This window comes from Falco naumanni, chromosome 6, assembly GCF_017639655.2.
Source record: "Falco naumanni isolate bFalNau1 chromosome 6, bFalNau1.pat, whole genome shotgun sequence".
In the NCBI taxonomy this organism is placed as follows: Eukaryota; Metazoa; Chordata; class Aves; order Falconiformes; family Falconidae; genus Falco; species Falco naumanni.
Genome location: NC_054059.1, coordinates 42,394,645 through 42,409,759, shown reverse-complemented (window position 1 = coordinate 42,409,759; position 15,115 = coordinate 42,394,645).

Genomic DNA, 15,115 nt, shown 5'->3' with positions numbered 1-15,115 from the left:
AATTAGCAGTAGTTGGTTGCCTCAGTACTGGGTTGGAGACAAGTTGCGGTTTCACTGCAGTTGTCAGCCTCAGGAGAAGAGTATTTAGTGATCTTGAATAATAAATCGGTATATAAAATTGGAGAACTGTTTACAGAAGCAATAAACTAAATGCTTGTGTTTGGGGTCACATTGCAGTTTCTGCCTCTGTGTGCTGCCAGGAGGGCAGAGCAGCCATGACAATATACCCACACAGTGTATCAGCAGAGATGTCTCTCTTGTCCTCCATGTAAGGCTCATTACTTTTAAGGTTGGAAGTGACTATGGAAAACTTAATATTTTAGGAAGAGTAAACGGTGCCATTTAAGAGTTTGTTTGGCAATTCCCCCATTTCCAACTGATTCTAGGAGTCTGTTCTAGTCACATAGAAAACGGAGCTCTCTTTATATGCATGTTATCACTGCATTTCCCTATGTTATGAGAATTGTTTATTTGGCTGCTGTTGTGTTTCTTAGTGTTTTATGATGTTGAACTGGGAAGTAGTTCTCCTTCAACATCTGAGTAGATCTGATGGGAAATAATACATGACCGAACATGCAGACCATGGTTTGACAGAGACAGTCAAACCCCAAATGAACTGCAATTCTTCTACTTAGGTAGGAAATGGGGATCTTAATATCTGGAATAACGACAGAGGTGGCAACAGAGCAGTGCCAGGTTTACGTTTGGCTCCCTAGCTGTGCAGATGCTCCAGTTGTGGCTGTGTCGACATGGACAGCTTAACCTGTTCTTGAACTCCAGAAAGCATCTCAAGGAATGGTGCATCCATATCTGAACCTATCTTGCTTGCTGAGACTTGTCTTCCAGAGCTTCCAGCTTTTTATATAGAGCTTAAATAGGCCACATTCAGACACGTGTATTTGCTTATCCAGTTTGTCCCTCTGAAACTAGCAGAAGCTAGCCAGCTGTAGAGGGCCTGGAAGCCAGCTATAGACGAGACTTTGCTGATTCTGAAAACAGTCAGTCAATCAGTCATATCCTTTTTGCAGTGTTATACGATAAATACTTCATATGAACTAGCTACAGGGGGAACTCCATATAATAAATGTTGGCACCATTACCAACATTTGATATTTTGCTCTTGCAAATGGTCTTTAAAACAAACTGCACTGTACTTTCAGAGTTTCTGACAAAACAGGCTCAGACTGTAAGTAATTATAATCTAGAGTTGCAGGAGAAGGAAATGGGGCGTAGAAGTGACTTCTCATCCTCCAGAAAATAAAAAGGTCAAAAAAAAATATTAAGAAGACTAATGTGTGTGTTCAAAGAGACCTTTTGCAGGTCTGCCATTGATAGAGAAGGAGGGATGTAAGCTAGGACAGTGTTGGGGTTGTGTCACAGGGAGATGTGGGAGTTATCTGAAACCATGGGGCTTTTTTGTAATGTGACCTCTCCATGCTCCTGTGACAAGGTAAAAGAGCTGCCAAATTCCAAGACCTTCATTGGAACTTTGCTTTTACAAGCCAGAATGTTTCTTTCTAAGTTGGTATCACAGATGGTAGTAAGAGAGATGAAGGCATACAGGTATGGGTAAGTCATGTTCCCATATGAGAAATGGTTGAAAGCAAGGAGATTAGTGTGTCCTTCAATAGCTAATAAAACTGAGACAGGCCCGTAACAGACTGCAGCTGTCCAGTGAGAGACCTGGAGATGAGAAGAACCCAGCAGAACCCCAGGACAGAATGGTTGAAAATCCTCCTTCTCTTGAGGTTGGTGTGAAAGAGGAGTAGCAGAAAACTTGGCATTCAGCATGTGGGAAGCCAGCTTAGATGTAAGTGGGAGGAACAAGAGTTAATTGCTGAGTGGGAGGGAGGCAGAACTTCACACTGGGAGGTTTTACTTATTTTATGGGGCTTGCTCTGGGCTGTAGAGCTTTTATGGGTCTCTGAGGAAACATCTGAGCTGGCTAGAAGTTCTGCTGAGCTGGAAAGAGGACAAAAGTACAGTCAGCTGGAGATAAGAAAAAATATTTAACCCAATTTATATTTACCATTTTTATAATTCACACATTATTCGTATGCCAATATTTGCTCTTTTCCCCGCACTGTCCACCAATAAAGCTTTCAAAGCACTGAAGTGTCAGAACAATCTTTTTCTAAAGAACACTGCAAAAGTCCCTGGAAATCTTAACTGAAAAAAAAACCCACCTACATTCCTCAGTCCTGCCATTTCCAGGGTGCTGGGGACAGGGACAGAAATTCCTCAAGAAATGAAAAGTCATCAGCTTGGTTTGGGGTTTCAGCGGTTTCACTATTTGGCCTGGGCTGAGAAGGCATTCCAAAATACACAGCTCCTGCTAACGCCACTGCCAGAGCACTGCTCCCTCACCCACCCATGTTTTAAAGACTCTTCTGAAATATATAAAGTCTAAGAAAGGGCCAAGAGTAGGCAGCCCAAAGTCCTAGCAGAGCCAGAATATTTATGAGGCAGGTACCTACATGTTGCATCCAGACATGGCTGTCCAGGATGAGTTTGTGTGTGCTCTGTACTGCCAATACAACACAGACTGGCATGGGGCAGCTCTAACCTTGTGCTTTTCAAGCCAAATCGCTTTCCTTTGTGATTGAGACATTCTATTCTAACTCCAGGTCTCCCTTGACTCCTGCAAGCCACAGGTTAAGTTTTCTGAAGTAAGCAGTTTCTACATCTGTAGCTCATTTTCCACTTTATAAATACAATGCAGAAACTAGAATGCCATTGAAATGTAGACCACATTAAATACCCTGTCTGGCACTTCAAGGTAGTATAATAAGCTGTTTAGAGCTTCATGGAGCACAGCGACCACCAGTAGAGCCCCAGCACCCCCGTCTCTATTAAGTCTCACTATGAATGCACTGGTTACCAAAGATGTGATCTAAGTTCAGCATCTTCTGACAAGGAAATGCTGAGCTATCTGAAAACTTTTGAAATATGATGTTTCCTTCAGAGCAGGGGTGAGGAACGTTTTCCTTGCTGAGAGCTGAATAGACCCAAGCACCTTGGCTTCCAGTAATGTAATAACATGAGCATGGAGGGAAGTCAGGTGGCTGGGGACGGTAAGAATGACATCAGAGGTTGTAGCTGTCCCCTAGCCAACCTGGTCGCCCATGCTCTCCACAAATCAGACCAAAAGACTCTGCTGTTGTTGTCCTAGTGAACAATATTATCCCTGCTTCCCAGCATCCTATGGACCAGGCTAATTTTAAAAGCTTAATCTATAAAGTATTTTCTGATATGTAATTATACTAAATTAAGGTGGGGGGAACAACCCTTTTATTAACAGAAGGCAACATTTTATTTACTGTATAACTATTTTCTGGCCCTAAGCTTGTGTTACTTTGCACTCAGGTCTGTGTCAGAAGACTTTGTTTCCATTGGGAAAGAAGTCATTTATCCTGCAAGCACCAGATGAGAAATACCTGCAAAAGGAGCAACAAAACCACCGATGTACGTGAAGTATGTATGTGCCATATGTCAGCTGTAGGCACGTGATCATATACAAATGGCTTATGGTACCTTCCTTTTCCCTTCTACTGAAGCTCAAGTGAAGTTGCACAGACATGAAATATATCTGTGTAGACACGGAGTTGAACAGTGTTTGCTTATTTACCCTGCATTAGAGGAACAGTGGAAACAGCTGGCTTTTCAAAGATTTTGATGCTGTACCCGAGACGAGTTGCCTCCGTGTAAAGGCACTGCACATATGTGGAATGAAGGACTTTACTGGTGTCCAAGTCTTTAGCAACATGCCTGTCTGTCAGCCTGTAGGTCTCTCGGTCCATTGATGGAATGCACTCTGTCCTCAACCTGCTTTGGACTGCACTGCATCTCTGGGCAACCTGTTTACTTCCCAGACTGTCCTCAGGGTGAAAAAGGTTCTCTCTATATTCAATCTGAACCTTCTTCATTTCAACTTATGCCCATTGTCTCTCATCCTCCCACTGTGCATCACTGTGAGGAGCCTGGCTCCATCCTTGATGGAGGGTGCTCTCCCTGTATGTACCAGGGGCTGCTGTCAGGTCTCACCAAAATGGTCTCTCCTCCAGGCTGAGGAGGCCCAGCTCTCTCAGCCTCTCAGCCTCTCCTCACAAGGCAAGTGCTTCAGCCCTGACCATACTAGTGGCCCTCCACTGAAATTTCTCCAGTTTATTGATGTCTTCCTAGTATTGGAGCACCCAAAAATTGACACAGTATTCAGGATGTGGTCTATCAAGTGCTGAGTAGAAGGAGCAGTCTCTTCCCTTGATCTGTGGGCTGTGCTCTTGCTCATGCAGCCCAGGGAGCTGCTGGCCTTCTTTGCTGCTTTTGGACAGAAAGGGCAGAGAGAACAGTCTTGACTTTGCTCACACTTAGATTAGCCACTAATCTTATCCTGGTGGACATGAAAGGAGAACCTGGACCAGACTAAATAGCTTTCAGCCTCAGTACCTGAGCTTTGTCTCCCATCATGAGCTGAGGAGAGCAACAGAGAGATGCAGAAAACAATTTAAATAATAACTAAAATACACTGAACCACAAAACTCAATGAAATTTTAAACTGTTAACTACTAAAACATCAAGGGATAAAAGTAGAGGAAACCTCTGTTTATCTGATCTATACAGCTAAATCCAACTCCCAGTCCTGCACCGAGACCCTGCTGGCCAGGCACCTCCTCCCACCTAGCACCAGACCAAAGCCCGCGGTGCTCTCAGCCTGAATCTTTAACGGCTCATCCATTTTCCTACACCCATATGACTAATGCGCACAACACCAGCCATGAGTTTGCTGGGACTTACAGGATGTGTACAACCCTTCTAGATTTCCTCAAAACTGCTGCTTTGTGGGGCCCCTGTGCTCCCTTATGAGTGGGACATGTCCCCAGATGCCTGCCTGTACAAAGTCCCGGTCATACTGAAGCTGTATCCACTATTGCAACACGTGAAACTTTCATGGTTCATTACGCTGAGCTGCCTGTTTATATCTGTGATTCCTCCTTCACATACTTTGCACTTACGATCATGGTACTGCCTGTGAAATATCTGCACTGGCTCGAGGTCAGCTGCCCACAGCATCCTGCAGGCCTGAGAGGACAGATGCCACCAGCCAGCAGGATACTGACAGCAACATTACTGCGATCAGGGGCCTGGAGCAGTGACATGTTGCATTTCAGGAAACATGAAAATTCAAGCTACAAATCCGCTGAAGGGTTGACTGGAACGGACCTGGAAAGGTTAGCCGCTTCTGGTAATGTATCATATTCTTTCCATCTGCAACAGACTTTTATTGCCATTTCAGCAAAGTTTGGTTAATATCATTTCCAGTGTTTTTTCTTCCTCATGATACTCTCTGCTCTTTGGGGGTCTGACTAATGGTAGAAGTACTACAATTCTTTCCACTGTCTTACTCCTTGTATTTGTAGCCAAGTGTTACTGATCCAGAAGGTTTACATAAGTGTAACAAGCATCCAGATCTCTGCACTGGACCCCTAACCATTAGGGATTTTGCTGATCATTGCTAAATAGATCCTTTCTGGGGACTAGTTCTGCAAACACTTACGTGCATGAGCAACTTCCATAGATTTATTGACTTATGGGCATTTGCAGGATCAGATCATGAAATATTTGGTTTGCATTCAAGAAATTTCTCACTTAAACCCAAGACTTATGTCTTCATGGATCCAGGAAAAGGTTTTGGGTCATTCAAGATTAATATTTTGAACCCTTGTCAGGGATAAGAAACCATTCCTGGATGAGGAGGCAACAAGCACGTGGGAGATACTGACTTAATTTAGAAAAAAGGTTAGAAAGAGTTTAGCTAGCCCTCAGCCTTAGAGCGTGCTGTTTAATTATTGCAGCTCACACCAGATCATCAAGTGTACCACTGTACTTCTCACCTGAAAGATAGTTGTATCAATTAAGTATTTTCTTAAACTGCAGATTAAGAGTTCTATTCATTTCCATTTTTGAGTTGGAGCATTTTGCTCAAGGTTTCCTCCCAGATCACGGAAGCTGGGCTCAAGGAATAGAATACCTCTGGTATTTTTCTGCTACCTTGATTTCAGAAGTTACAGGGGAGGCAGAACACCAAGCAGTGCAAGAATTGCCCTCAAAGAGTGGCAAATTTGCCCTCAAAGAGCTGATAGTGCTGCATCTGGGCAGTACTGTGCTTTTGCAGAGCCACTCAGTGTTGCACTGTTCTAACTGCATGTCCCCTTTGTAGGGCTAGAGGTGGGTCATCAGTCACAGAGAGGAGGGGGTTTCAGTGTCTCCCCGCTTTGCTGCCTGCTCCTACAGGAAGGAATAGTCATATAAAGGACAACTAAAATGATCCTGAACTAGTGACCCCCTTCAAGCACAGTCCAGACATTAAGCAATTTATATTTTCACAGGCTGGATGAACTGCAAGCAGCCTGGCAGGTGTTATTCACACCCCAACAGGTAGCTGTCAGCACCTGAGCACAAGCTGAGCTGGTGCCTTTTAGCCCTGCTTGTTAGCACTGGTTAGGGAGAGGTGGCTGGAAAGGATCCTTCTCTCTCTCCCTTTCTTAATGCCAGCTTAGTGTTTAACTCCTTCTTAACCACTTCCTACACGCCCATTTCTGTACCCCCAGGAGCTCTGGATGGGTTGGGTCAGCATGGTTTGCTGTGGCTTGAGAGAAAAAAAGTTGGAGCTGCCTGTATTTAATATCTTGATAGTGGCCATGTCTGGCCTTGCAGGCTCATTTCCCATCTGGTGCCACAATGGCACTTCCCAAACGGGATTGCTGTAGCTAGGAGCACCATGGTTCACTCTGCTCTGATCGAGGCAAAGAGGGGAGTTATTCTGCTGTCCCTGTATTCCAGCTACCTGGGGCTATGCTGATACCAGCACTTGGTTGGAGCAGGAGCGCATTTCTGAAGTGAGTATCTGCCTTCTCCATGCACAACCTGAAAGAAAGAATTTGTGCTGCAGACTGGCCTCAAGGAGCTCAGACTGGGCTCCTGCCAGGTGAAACCAGAGTGAGAGTGGCCCCTGGGAGCGCTTGTAGTGTGTGCCACCTCCTCATGGACACCTGGTCCAGGCTGGAGCTGGGCTGAAGAAGCCCCCAGGGTGGGTAGTGTGAGGCAGGTCCCAGGTCCAGGAGGACCCACTCCATAGACCTATTTCAACTATGCTGCACTGCCTGTCGGTGCAGACAAAGCCATGGCCTTCTCCAAAATCCACCTTGGTTATGAAGCACAGAGTTCTGAAAATAGCTGAACATTCCTCGGAGTGATTACATACAGCAAGAGGAAAGCTAGGAAATAACTGAAAAATAATCCTGCACACAGAGAGCAAAGCTATGATGTCTGGTTTGGATAAAGGCAGCACAGTCCTGAACTTTCACCCAGTTTCAAGCTGTACTTTCATGCAGTTCAGAGAAAAATCTTCACCTTGTCTTCCTCTGATCTTCTCCAGAACCACTTCCACTCCTGACAGCCTTCTCTGGCTCTTCATTCCTCAGCTGCTTGCAAATCCCATGTAGCATCCCTGGGCAAGTGCATTGCATTTGAGAGTATTTATGCCCCACTTTGAGATCTCAGAGACACTTGTCTGAATTTTTCCTTGTGGTGGTCTGATCTGCCCCAGCTGGGGATCGTATGCTGGAGAAGAACAAAAGCCCATGGAAATACTTTGACCACAAAAATTAGGGGTAAAATCTTGCCCTTTCTGAAGTTTGTAGGAGACTTTCCATCATTTTTGGCTGGACAAGATTTCATCCTGTAGTGCTGCTTGCCTTTAGCATCACTCTGAGGAATCAATGTGTAGCCACAAAGTTTCAATAGAGTTAAAACCTGAAATGGGCAAGAAATGCATGCTAGCCAGTTTGAAGAAATCCGTCAACCTGATACTCATTTTAGAACAAATCAAACCATTTCCCTCCTTTCTCCCCATCGCAAAAGTTTAAAACTTTTCCTTGAAAAGAAGCCAATACTTCTGAAGGACTTTTTTTCACACAAACATGAAGAGCCCCTCAATGCTCACCTGGAGTGGTGGTGGTCATCATTGCATTCCTTTAGGTGGGGGGTCTCCAGCAGAGCTGGGCAGATTTCCTGTACAGTCAGAGAAGAGAAACAGGCACTTTTAGGGAAAGACTCAGCTCATCCTGAAACATTGGAGTGATATAGCTCTAGGCAAACACCTGAGTGTTGGTGCCTACATGCTTTCTGGAGGTGGGACTCAGTTGCCTAAACACAGACCTCTCTCCTGGAGATGCAATAGCGTACCTTGTGCAGTCCCTTGACATGTACCTTGTGCAGTCCCTTGACATGACCCTGGAAGGCTGTGAGTCACCCACAGGTCTTGTGTTGTACCTGCCAGCCCCATGGGGTGCCTACCCTTAATCACCTATGTTTAAGCAAGGGAACGAAGGTGAACTGCATGGCTCTGTAGGCTTTGCTGGCTCCATGCGGTAGCTTTTCGCTCAAGGCTTTAAATGTTACCAGAGGCACTTACGTGGGGACACAAACATTTAGGTGCCCATATCTGTAGATAAATCCCTCTGTAGATGCCTAACCTGGTTAGACGGATCTTATCCTAAGGTTTCCTACTGGTTTCTATTGCCCTATGCAGGCAGGTTATGTTGTGCCAAGTTACTTTTAGGCAGCAGTGTAGCAGATGACTCAAGTTAGGTGGGATGAGTGCCTTTTGAGGAGACCTAGGGTCAAACTCTTTCTATATCAGGTCCTGATCCAGGCCTGGAGCGATGCAGACTACATGGACAAGGTAGCTTTTCTGGGGCACCTTGCCCTCAGCCCCTTTCCACAGCTGGGGAAAGGCCCTGGATGCAGCCTCGGGAACTGGAAGCTAACCTGGGCATGGCTCTTCTTAGCAGCTGCTGCCAGATCACTGCACAGCCCATAGTTGGCTTCTCTTCAGTTCGTTTTTAATGTTAGCTGTCACTTCAGCATCAGGTAAGGTCATAGCCTCTATGCTTGGGGATCAGACCTTGGCAATCTGAAGTGAATGGTGTGGGCTGCCAGAGGCTGGCCACGCAGAAGGACACTCAAGTTTATTATTTTAGAAGAGTTCGTGCATTCCAAGCAAAGCCGATAGCTTGTGGGGCCCTTTGCATTGTCAGGGTGGTGGACACAGGATACCTTCTGCTGGGGAGGGACACTGGGCATTCGGTGCAGCTCTGAAACCCTGCCACATGCCACGGATTTAGAAATTCTTACAATAATTGCAGAAGTAAGAGGATAAGGCATCTGAAAGCTGAAGTTCTGTCTGGCGGCATCACTAGTGTGCAGGGAGCATTGCTGGGAATCTGGAAACCTGTGCTATAGCAGGAGCAAAGCATTTGTCACGGCTTCATTGCATTTAGGATATTAGACACATGGTGAGAATTAAGGCAGGTTAAGTGAACCTGTACTCACCGATGGCCCAGTGAGTGAAATCCAGGGAGGTCCCAGCTGTCTCAGGCTGTTGCCTTCACAGGGTCAGAAAGAGGTCACCACCAATACCTTAGAAATCCCCGCTTGTCAGAGACAACTTTTGAGATAGAGATGTTTTAAAAATAATGCCAAGGACAACAAACACATTAAGGCTGAACGACAAATTGCCAGATGACTGCAGACACAGGGTTTCTCTTTCATTTCAGAATCCAGATGCTGTAAGGTTTGTTACCAGTTTCAAACTTCAATTATTTGATTTTTTCTTGACTGGAGAGGAATGATGAAAAACAAGAAGTTAGCAATGATGTTCTACATCTGTTTGGCAATTTCTTCTTGCTTTAAGCGTGTTCAGCAGCTCCACATCTCTGCTGGTCTGAGAATATTTAGTGAGCAGCAAGGGTGAAATATATTGACTTCTAAATAACTACATTAAAATTGCAATGAGGAAAACAGAAGGAGATAAATCTTCAAAGTTCTAATTCTTGTATGGCTTGGCACGTTCCTCTTTGTTTATTATCTGTATTGGTATAGTGCCTGCATCAGGGAGCAGTAGCCTGCTGTGCTTTGGAAAGTGGCTAACAAATGTATACCTGCCTCGTGGACCTGACAAGCAAAATCAGAGAAACTGCAGGGAATGTAAAACTGGTAGAATTCAAGTGACACATAGCTGGGAAAAAGATAAGCTTTAGGTCAAGCCTACAGAGGAGAGAGAGTAGATTCATTGTTTTCAAATGACAAAGCCGTAGGAAATGGGATACAGTGGAAGCTGTTTTCAACACTGATTTTCTTTATCACATTAAACAATAACTTTTGTTCTCAACATCTTTTTCTACTCTGGTGGTGGTTTCCTTTTGGAAGCAAATTGCTCAATTGGTTTACGGTACAAGGGCCCATTTCTCATATGAATGATGCATGCACAGAAGGGCTGAGTGGGAGAGGCTCCTCCAGCCCCACAAGGACTGTCAGGATCTGACATTCTTTTCTGAACAGAAAAGAAGAAACGTTGAAGCCCTGGAAAAAAAAATTATGTGTAGCAAATCCAAAGGAAATGAACATTTCAGACTGGGTGAGCAGATTCTCTATTTTCTGAATGTTTATTTTGATTTTGACCTTTTAAAAATGTTTCCAAATGTTTTTTTTTCTTCTCAAATAACTTACCAAACCTTTCAAAGGGAAATGCCATTTCAATGTTAGAGAGTCCTTGGAATGCTGAGGCATCCAAATATTTCAACTATACCCAAACTTTTCGCACTGGGACATACATAGGTGTGAGAACTCTGTGCAGTGTGAGAGCTTTGCACAATGACAGCTGCTCTGCAAGGCATGGGAATGGCTGCAAGCAGGGAGTGGCAGGAGTTTGCCCATGGCACGGCTCCTGTGGTCAGGCTGCTGTTGGCTACTCCCACAGAGGCCAGCCTGAAAGGACCCGCACCCACTACCCGAGCAGTCTCCTACTTCATGCAGAAGGTATGTGTGAGTGAGGTCTTGACCTAAAGCCCATTTAGGGGCACTGTGCAGTTACAGCTGGAAGCTAGCTGGATGACAGCTAGAAAAGCACACCTCAACAAATTGCAACTACATCAAAGATGCATGTAGAAAGAAGTAACACATACGTACTTGTCCTCCTTCTAGTGGCTGGGTGTCAGCAGGGACAGCTGGAGATACTTATGGTCCTTAACAGTCCCATTTCGTTCCAGTTTGCTTCTGACCACATCAATCCTTCTTAAAAGACAAGTGTTGCCTCCTGTTCCTTTCAGCCATGGCCCACATATTCACTCCGTGTAGCGATGGGGGCTTCTCTGATCTTTGCTCATGCTGCCTGCCACTGTGTAATTTGAGAGAAAATCAGTGAGGGATGGTCTGGCAGCCTGCAGGACCATGTGGAGCTGCTGTGCAAAGGTTCTTGGTTCTTGGGGAAAAGTAGCCACCTGATGGATTTTAATGGTATGAAAGACTTTCTGAACTGATCCTAGGGTAAGATTCCTTAGCTTTAGGATTGCATCTCAGACTGATATTTAAACCAACTTTGCCGGTTTTACCCACCTGCCTATCAGAAAAGCAATGATTCTCCAGCTCACCTCCTTTGAAACACAGCTCATGACAGCTTGAAAGCTTTCAGTTGCACCACATTCCCAGCACCTTCCAGGCATCCCAAATCTGAGTTCCCAGAACTTCTCTCCCCTAAATCCTTCTAAACTGGGCTCCCTTACTTGGTGGTTTTGGCTGCCACAGGGAATTTATGGCTAGAACCTTGAGCCTAGCTTCTGTTGTCAATCAGAGGACTATTTTATTGCCACCAGAAAAAACCCAAAAATAAATTAAAAAAATATTGAGGGGATAGCATGTCAAATTTGTAAAGTTTTGTGATTTGGAAACCATGCATAAAGGTTTAAGGAGAGCCCACCCAGTCTTTATCTCAGTACCCCACCCTTCTGAACTGGGAAGGACAATGATGACAGTGAACCTCGTCCAGAGCTACTGCCTTAGAGGTGTTTATTCCCATTTCAGCAAACAAGTGAAATCTTGGACTGCAGTCATTTCCATGCCAGAAAGACTAAGCCTATCTCTGCAAATTAATGGGAGAAACTCAAGTGTGCCAAAGGAGGATGAATCCTTATGGCAATTAGCAGTTTTGTAGCTCATTATCTTTCTTTCAACTCATAAGACTCTTTTCCCCATAAATATTTCAACATCCAGGAGAATGTAGTGGAAAGCCAGAAGCACAGCATGCATTCCAACCTGCTCTCATAAATATGCCTCACACTGAAGCTGTCCTGCAGTCTGACCCAACTGTGAGTATCATCTTACACAAGCTGGAAGAAGGGGAGGAGAGCAGCCACTTTGCTTCTTCAGATACCCAGTGTAACTGGTGTGCCTTAACCATACAGGCTGACGCACAGAGATGGAGAGTAAACCTGGCACACATCCCTCTGGATAACAGAAGTGAAGCCAGGCATTTGGCTGTTGCTGCTGGTGGCAGTGGAAATCATACCACACACTTTCACATTCTCTTGACATGGCCACTGAGAAGCAGCTGTCCCAAACAGACTACTTCAGATGCTTAGAAACAAATTCTACAGGTGAAAGGCCAGCGCATTTTTGCATTAAAATAATAGCCAAGCTTACTCCCTTTCTGATCACTTATGGTTGTTAAATACGTAAGATGCATCAAGGGATATTCTGTATGTTTTATAGCTCTTTAAAATATTCTTTGTCTCACTTAACTTATGCTCAGACATTCTTTATTATGCTTATCTTTGTTTTCAGAAATATCTGAGTTTCTTCTCTGACCTCGTGATTTGGCCCTGAGCTCCTATTTTGTCTGTGTGTTCCTCTAAACCTTTATACTCTTCATTTATCCAGCCACTTCTGCCTCTTCTTGTTTTTCACCTTATTCAGGAAGTCTTTCATGTATGCATACATAAGTTCAACCAATTGTTCTTGCTTTTTTTGGTTTAACATTCAACTTCGGTCTACACACAGAAAATATCCGCTACTTAGGAGCTACTACAGTGCTCAGTGGTAGAAGGCTGTCTAGATCTGGAAACTGAACACTGAAAATACTGCCCTTGAGGATGCCTTGCTTGACTTACTGGCAGTCTGCGATCCATTCCTGTGATACTCGACCCCCAGCGCACTATGTGCTGTATGCATGGAGAGTCTGAAAGCCAGATCCACCTTGGGCCTCAGATCAATTGGTTATCGGGACTGTTCTTCTTCACCTGTGGTAAAGTGGCCTGACTATGCTGAAGCTGGTGCAGCCATATGAGCGTTTGTGAGTTAAGTGTCTTTCTTAGTGAGTTATTTTGGACAATCACAGGACAAAAGGCCTCTTTTTTCCCCCAGGAAACATTGCCCCTGTTGCTCCTGCTGTTTCTTTGCCACAGAACTGTAGAGACTGGTAGACTACCGGAGATGTATAACATCAAGCAGAAATATCAAGGGAGAAGCAGCAGAGTTGCCTGTTAATGGCGAGGCAGGGGAATGCAGTGTGGCTAGAGGGGGACACAACATACAGTCAGTAAAAAAAAGTAAGAGATACACAAGGAAGACTCAAAGAAGGTTGAAAAAATCCCTGGCATCCATGTCAACTCCAGAGAAGGTTTTGGATCCATTCCTGCATGTGCAGGAGACAGGTAGGCTGCACAGAGCATGTGGCATAACACATGGCAGTTGTGCCTTAACAGTGATGGCAGGGGCAGTGAGCTGCTGTTGTGGGTTAACCCCCAGAAACGAAGTATCACGCAGCTGCTTGCTCACTCCCCCCTGCCCCCCGAAAGGGGTGTGGGGGAGAATCAGAAAGGAATGTAAAACTCGAGGGTTGAGATAAGAGAAATTTAATAATTACAATGAAATAAAATAGAAGGGGAAAAACCTCAAACCAATAATAATAATAAAAACAACAACAGTTGTAATGAAAAGGAGGGAGAAGGGGAGACGAATAAAATCCCAAGGGAAGGGAGAAAACCCAAGTGACACACAATACAACTGCTCACCACCCGCTGGCTGATACCCAGCCAGCCCCTGAGCAGCTATCGGCCCACTCTGGCCAACCCCCCGCCCAGTTTATATACTCAGCATGATGCCCCATGGTATGGAATATCCCTTTGGCCAGCTGGGGTCAGCTGTCCTGGCCGTGTCCCCTCCCAATTCCCCGTGCCCCTCCAACCCTCTCGCTGGCAGGGCCCCAGAACCTGGAAAGTCCTTGACTGAGTATAAACATGACCCAGCAACAGCCAAACCCATCAGTGTGCCACCAACAGTGTCCTCACACCACATCAGTCTGGGTGAGAAAGGAGCGCTGGCCTCGTGGGCCGGGGCTGCGACACCCGTGCCCTGCCGCCCAGCCGAGGCCCTGCAGGGTGGCTCTGGTGGGAGCCCTGGCCGGGGAGGGGGGCCGGCAGGGCTGCACCGCCCAGGGCCCACATCTCTCTGGCGAGTGGGGCACGGTGACAGACAGGGCTCGGGGTGCAGCCCAGATGGCCGCCAAGCAGCCGTGCAGGCCCATCTGGCTGAGGTGTTTCACAGTGTTGCACCAAATGTTCTGACAATGGCCCTGCAGAGACTCGGCACCATCCGGTTGTTTTTACAGCAGCGTCCCCTGCGTGCTCAGTAAATCGATACTTTGCTAACCCTGTGGTATTTGGATTAAAAAGAAAAGAAGGGAATCAAAAAAACAAACCCTGACTGTGCTTGAAGCGCAGGGCTCGGGGTTTTGGTCAGATACTGAGCACGAAGGAACAGCAGCACTAATGCACCCCCGCGGGGTGCACCGGGGCTGAGGTGCTGGTGAGCAGGGCAGAAATGAACCGGTGCCAGGCAGAGGCCTCCATTGCTCACAGGCCCTGCTGGCTACCCCCATGCAGGGATAACTCCTCTGCTTTGGGTCTGCCTCCAAAGGGGAACACAAATTCTGCCCGCTTCTGCGCTGGGAATCAGATGGTGATCTCCAGCCCCCCTTTGCAGCCATCATTCTGCACTGCTCTCCACCTTGTCCCCCATCTTCACGGGGCAGAAAGGGGAATGCAAAGCAAGAGCAGCTGAGGAGGGTCAGGGTTTGCCCCTGACTTTCAGAGGCACAGAAGAACAGAGGAACAGTAGCTGTCCTAAAGCCACACAGGGCTTACTCCTGCATCACTTCAGATCCAAAGCTGCAGCTACAAACTTACAAGCTCTGCAGAGGTTAACAACTGTGTGGGGCATG